Raw genomic sequence first — 7,552 nt, forward strand, 5'->3', positions numbered from 1 at the left:
TTAGATAATTAAAGCAACAGTTTTTAAATAACGAAAGAATATGTAAAAGTATGGTATTTTAGCCCCCTGCTGTTGGAGCTAATGGCGCACAGTAATTAACATGATAATTAATAGATGCCTGACTTTTCCATTTGTTGACATGACATGGTTAGATTCAGATGGTAAATATCATATATTATGTTGGGTGTCCCCTGCAGTAAGTCATAGCCCCGGGGCCCAGTGTGGTCTTAATGCGACCCTGCATGGGAATATTTCTTCTCTTTATTATGTATCTAAAGCAAGATATGTACTAATATAATAGATAGATAGATAGATAGATTTCATTTTTTTATAGAGGAGTCAGTTATATTACTGCCCTGTTTCCAGCTCCGATCATGGTGTTTAAATGTGTGCTGTTATCTCTCTAATCATGGACATTTGAGTGAGAATCGTTCATTGTGAAAAAGTGCAACGCCACTGATCTTGCCGTAGAAAAATAAAGCTCACACACTCTCTCGCTGGTGTTAATGGGTACATGTTTGTTTGTGTGGCACAATGGCTGGTTATGTAAGATCAGACCTGCCCAGAGCTGACCCACATCTCTACACACATGATGAATCATTGTCTTTGTATTACGTACGTGTGAATATCAGTGATTTGTGGGGCCTAATAGGCAACAGACCTAAAAAAAAAAAAGTAAAAATGTATGTATTATTCTGGATTGTTAAATATGTTTAGAGGTATTCATTATTCATTCTTTGTTGCAATATTATGCATATTTTATTTTCTTATCAAATGTTTTCCTTGCCTATCACTCAATGTCCACACCCTCCGATGCATAAATAATGTGTCAAATATTTATTATAAATATTGACAAATCTAGCATTGACTTCAATGAATAAATTAATTAATAAATTGAGGATGTTTCAAACTGCAGGATGGTTTTTCTCAATATTTATGGTGTCAACAAAATAACCGTATGTTTCATATCGCACATGTATTAAATTGTTGAGAAAACTTAAGCAAAAAAGCAACTTCATGCATTCAGATACTAAGTAACACTACTTTGTTCCGTCGGTTTGAATTTATTTGTTCACTAAATGCAAAATGTATGAGTCAACCAATAAATTAATTGAGGAATTTCTTGAATTTTCAATTGATACCACAATAAAGAGATCTATAATTTTAGTAGCCATACATACATATATAGGACACTTTATGGGACACTTATTATGTGAAGTCAATTATGCTTTCTTTGTTTCTGAGAACACTTTCAATTTATGAAGTAAATATATCTTGGATAGAGTTTTCGAAGATACATAGAACACTTGACACACAAGAACAGAGACAATCAACACGTAAAAAGATGAGCTATTAACATCACAACAACAAATAACTAACAATAATGACAAAACAACAAAAAATGTAAACAAAAGTCAGCAAATAGAGAAACAATAATCCCATAATGCTGCAATGCATGCTGGGAACGTGCAAATACTTAACATTTTAGCAATATTGTTACTTAAAATAACAAATACTATAAACTCACCAGAGCCTATGGTATTGTTGAACTCTCACAGGTGAAATTTGGAAAGACCCTTCAGGGTGAAGACTGACTTGAATATTATTTACATTTTAAGAATGTTTTAAAAGATAGCTGACCGTATTGACAAAAAGTAACCTCATAAAAGAGGTATATATTCTTTAAAACGAACCCTTTGTCTGAACATACAAGTAATCAGTCAGGACATAAAATAAATATTTAAAAGATATATAGCCATTTTCCGTTTAATATTTGAATGTACTGTATATGAAACATTAAGGTCTGAGGACAGGTGGTTTTAGCAGATATCTCATAATTTTGATAACATAAACCGAAATGACATTGTGAAATGAATTAATCTGATTAATTTCAAAATGGAAATATTGCTAACCATAAGGTAAAGCTGTGGGATGTGTTTTGTTTCGTTTCTTGAGAAACTGGTGTATTTCATTACCCACCTCATCATTTTCATTCTCAAGTTTGTTTTCCCTCATTTTCTTGTTGGTTGCAAAGACACAAAAGAGGCAAACACACACAGAAAGACAGACAGAGACAAAACAGCAGGCATGTAGACAAACACAAGTGTGTGGAGCTTGGAGCTGGCCCTTGAGAGGGGGCTGGGTGGATGAGTGTGAATCAAGCTGTGCTGGGGGGAGGGACAAATAAATAATTAGGAGCAGCGCCGCTCATCAGCCTATAGCCACACAAGAGAAGGTCTCCCTGCGGATGCTGGTAAACACATTCACATAATGAAATGAAAACAAATGACTGCAAATGAAACAGCCATCGATATCTATCTTTCAGGATATGTCAACAATGAACGTCATTGATCAGACTATTCATTTCATTCGGTGTTGCTGTGTTAGATCTCCTCCCTCTTGCTGGGATAGACTCCTAGCTAAACAAACACGGCTAATATTGTTCTTCAAACAGGCAGGGCCGTGGGGCCGGAAGCACCCTTTCCTCAAATATTTATTCTAGCCTTTCTGCATCTGAATACTAAACTTGCTATCATGTAACTAGTTCTGAGTGCATTTGTTTGGCTTTTATCTTGGCTAACGGCATTGGGCATTTTTTCTTTATTTTTCTGTAAACACAGGCACATGGTTAGAATAGCACACTACCATGCTATCTTTCTATTTCTGCAGAATGTAGTATGAACACTGTGCACAGTATGCAAATTTCCTGAATATCCAGATGACCTACAACATTAAAGGGGTCATATGATGCGATTTCAATTTTTCCTTTCTCTTTGGAGTGTGACAAGCATCATCACAGTATGGTAAGGGGCGTAACATTTCTATCACACGCTTGAGGTATTCGGCCAATCACAACGCACTGGAAAGCTGGCCAATCACAGCACACCTCGCTTTTTTAGAACGATGAGCTTTGTAAAAATCGACGCGTTTCAGAAAGGTGGGGCATAGAGGAGAAACAATAATGTACAGTATGTGGAAAATAATGTGTTTTTTGAACCCTAAACCGCATAAACACATTTCATTACACCAAATACACAAAATAATGTTCTTTTTAGCAGCATCATATGACCCCTTTAACCAAATGAGCAGATTATAGAACACACTGCACTGTGACAAACAGAAGTTCATGTGACAACAATGTTTGAAAACATTATTTATAGAACATATAATATGCACTATACAGTATACAATGTGCAGTATAGCCCAGCTAACAGTTAATATTCTTAGAATGTTGGCTAATGTTCTGGCAATGTTCTCTCATAGGTTAACAAATATTCTTCCGGCAACGTTTCAATAGAATGTTCATTCAAATTTATTAATGTTCCCAGAACATTAGCACATGCAAAAATTTTATTTAAACGTTGTTTAAAATGGAGTTTTAATTTTTTTGAAACATTTTAGTTGGATGTTCATATGATTGTTTTTAAATGTTACTTGTTTTAGAACATTCAGAGAACATTCAAAAGTAATGTTCCCATAATGTTTGCAAAATGATGAAATGGAATGTTCCCCTACGTTCGTATAACCAAGAAGAAGAAGAAGAAGAAAAAAAGTTTTTAAAGCATTTAAAAACTGGATATTTTAACATTTTGAACATTCTGAAATAACATTTTCATAACCTTTTGGAAACTTTAGAACAAAGGAAATGGAATGTTCCCCTAACGTTCGTATAACCAAGAAAATAAATAAAATAAAAATAAAAACATTTTTAAAGCATTTAAAAACTGGATGCTTTAAAATTTTGAACACTCTGAAATAACATTTTCATAACCCTTTGGAAACTTTAGAACAATGGAAATGCGTAGATCTACATTTTTAAAATTGTAATGATTTAGCCCAGTGAATGAAAGGCTTTTATTTTCACCACATGAATGCCTTGAAGTGTTTCATCTTCACAATTCTTAGAACATATTTTTGTTAGCTGAATGTAGACTAATACTGCATTCTGAACACAGACAAACATCCTGATTTTCAGTGCTGCCTGCTCTGTATCAGTCTAAAAAGTAGATAAAGGTAAAAGCAGACAAAGGTAGCTTTGTGTGCCTTTTTATTGTTTATAGTGCATGAAAGAAAATAACATACGGTTGGCTAAAATTTTGCTGTTGAGCCTTTTAAACAGAGCACAATTGAATTCAATACAAAACTCAATACAGACCTGACTACCGTCCCAAACCAGAGCCATTTGCTCCTTTAACCTGATATGTTCAGCAACATCACTCACCATTCTGAGTAAATGGCACACCGAATATCAAACAGAAGAGCAGGGATTGATGAGCCACACACACTCCATCTATGAGCATGAAAGGGTGACAAATGATGGATCAGATGAAAGCGGACCCTCTAACTGTCTTTCCCTCTCTTCTCCTTGTATCCCTCTCTCCATCCCATCCCCCCTCCGCTCATCCATCTGGGATGTCCTCTGTGTGAGCAGGCAGACAAAAGAGGCAGGCTGCTGGCCCCCATTCCTCACTCGGCCTTTCCTTGCAAGGACAAATGACTCTCTCTGAGGCCCTTGGCTGAGGGATGGACCTTTTAACTAATGGTCCTGGGTGATTTTGTATTTGTTATGTGTTTAGTAGAAAAATGATGAACTGGATCACTGTATTCTAGGTTGTTCATATATGCATCTCTCCTTCCCACAATCATTTTCGGGTGGTGCTTATAATGAGGAATGTTCAAGGGTGGAACAAATATCAACACTGCAAGAGATTATGAATATCATGACACTAGTATTGCTCACAATCCAGAACAAGGTTTGTCAGTGCAACACTCAAGTTCTTAGTCCCTTATGCCTTAGGCCACATTAATTAAAAAGACAATCGTTTACAAAACAAACATGTGTGTCAAATTATTTTGTTTTCATGTACTCTTGTTATTTAAGTTGGTTTCATTAGGGTAAAAAAAAATAAAAAAATAAAAAACTTTACACCATTTTCAAGTTATAGGTTTAAGTATAATAATTGCCATTTTCAATAACATTTTTCCTACACCTTGAGTACATCTCAGAGTATATCTTAATAATTATTTATATAATTATAATTAAAAAAAAATAAAAAAATCCAATAGGAATCCTATAGAAATACACACACGCACGCACGCACGCACGCACACACACACACATATCCAAAGTTTGAGTTTTTTTTTTTTTTAAGTTATGCGCTCTTAATCTCTTATGCTTACCAATGATGCATTTATTTGATCAGAAATAAAGTAAAAATAAAGTAAAAATAGTAACATTTTAAAATAACATTTTAAATGTATTTATGATCACTTTTTTAATCAATTTAATGCATCATGGCAGAATGCATTTTTTATTTTATTTTATATATATATATATTTTTTTAAAGAACAACTTTTGAACAGTAGTGTAAATACAAAGTATATATCACAAATATCATGTCTGAAGTGGTCTCACAATATATTTTGTATTAGCTCAGTCCAGCAAGATGATATTAAGGGGCCTTGGGTGACCAGCCCCATTACAAAAACGCTCAAGAGATTCATGCCAGATTAATTTGAACAAGAGTGTTCTTGTGCAAAACTAAACACCTAAATCAAAGACCAAGAACCAGAATTCACCTGTGACGTCCTGCTGTCATGTGTGAGTCCCCATTTGAACTAGGCTAATTGCTAAGAGCGTTTTGTGAGCTGAGGTGTCAGGTAAGGCTGAATAAGACAAATAGCGAGAACCACTAATCAAATCAACCCGGGCCTTATGACAGATAACCACAGCTGAATCTAACCTCCATTTAAGTCCATCGGGTACTGGCTTTGAACTCAGTTGAACCCAGGGATTTCCTTGGAAAAGAGAAGACAAAAACAATGCATATCAGCGCTGCGGCGTAAGAAAACAAGGAGAGAGCGAGAACAGGATAGTTGCTTAACATTTGGCCTGAAAACAAGCTTAATGAAAAGCAGACAGGAAAGCTCAACACGCATGTATGATGAATGGGTTATTGCCCAGCCTCAGACTTGACTCACATTATTTCATTTGTTGAAGGGTTTTATCTTCCTCCCCCTATTTTGTAGCACTGGTGAAAAACAAACACATTCCTGACAGCATTCCTGTAGAGAGAAAACCAGCATTCAAAACATCTTGGCCCTGTTTACAACATCTGTCTCAGGTGATCCAATCGCAAGTGGTCAGCCGAGAAAGACTGCGGTATGTACACACCTCAATTCACATTAAAGGAATAGTTCAACTAAAAATTAAGCTTTGCTGAAAGTTTAAAAGATGTAGATGAGTTTATTTCTTCATCAGAATAGATTTGGAGAAATTTAGCTTTATATCACTTTACATCACAATAATCCACAAGTAATCCACTGAACTCCAGTCATTAATTAACGTCTTGTGAAGTGAAAAGCTGCGTGCTTGTAATAAAGAGATTTATTATTAAGACATAAATTATTAATATATAAATTGTCAAATCTGGCCAGAATAGTCTATAATCCATAATAACCAATAATAATAACAATAATAATAATAATAATCAATAATAACGATTCATCCAGTGAAAAAGTCAGTCACACTTTGTTTTAAGGTTCAATTCTTGCTATTAACAAACCATTAACTACGACTTTTGTCTCAATAAACTCCTAATTTGCTGCTTTTTAATAAGGTAGTTGTTAAGTTTAAGTATTGGATTAGGGATATAGAATATTTATATTTGATGGAGAAAGCAATATTATGGATAGAGGACTCATATTTTAGTCGGAATCAATGATTAAATTAAATGTAAATTATGTGTCATTGCTTGCAAATGGACATGTGGCAGGTGTGAATGGGGCCTTAAGCCTGCAAGTTTTTGACATGCACATACATTTCCGTGCACATAACACCCTTCAAGGCTCTCTCTCTCTCTCTCTCTCTCTCTCTCATACACACACACACACGCAGGTTTGTTTTTATGGTTTACGGGGACTCTCCATAGGCGTGATGGCTTTTATACTGTACAAACCGTATTTTCTATTGCCCTACACCAACCCTACCCCTAAACCTACCCCTCACAGGAAACTTTCTGCATTTTTAGATTTTCAAAAAAACTAATTCTGAATTATTTATAAGCCTTTTGAATTACGGGGACACTGAAAATGTCCTCATAAATCACCTTCTCGTTGTAATACCTATGTCATACCCATGTTATTATACAAATGTGTGTCCTCATAAACCACATAAACATGCACACACACACACACACACACACACACACACAGTCTAATCTAGTGCTTATCTGATGAGGAATGAGGTACAGCTCAGAGTGTAAGCAGTGTGGTAAAGAAATACCCAAAGAAGAAACAAAAACAGAAAGGAGGAAAAACATGCAACAGGGAAAACCCACAGTGCATAATTTTAATTTCAGATTTGCATTGTGTGAAGCTAAGAATGACACTGAGGTTAAGCTTTCTAGATGTAATTATTCAATAACAGGGAACTCAAGGGTTTTTCTGACTGACAAACAGACGGACGGACGGACGGACGGACGGACAGACAGACAGACAGATAGATAGATAGATAGATAGATAGATAATAAAATAAAATAAAATAAAATAA

This window comes from Sinocyclocheilus anshuiensis, unplaced genomic scaffold (genome assembly GCF_001515605.1).
Source record: "Sinocyclocheilus anshuiensis isolate Anshui unplaced genomic scaffold, SAMN03320099.WGS_v1.1 scaffold1094, whole genome shotgun sequence".
Classification (NCBI taxonomy): domain Eukaryota; kingdom Metazoa; phylum Chordata; class Actinopteri; order Cypriniformes; family Cyprinidae; genus Sinocyclocheilus; species Sinocyclocheilus anshuiensis.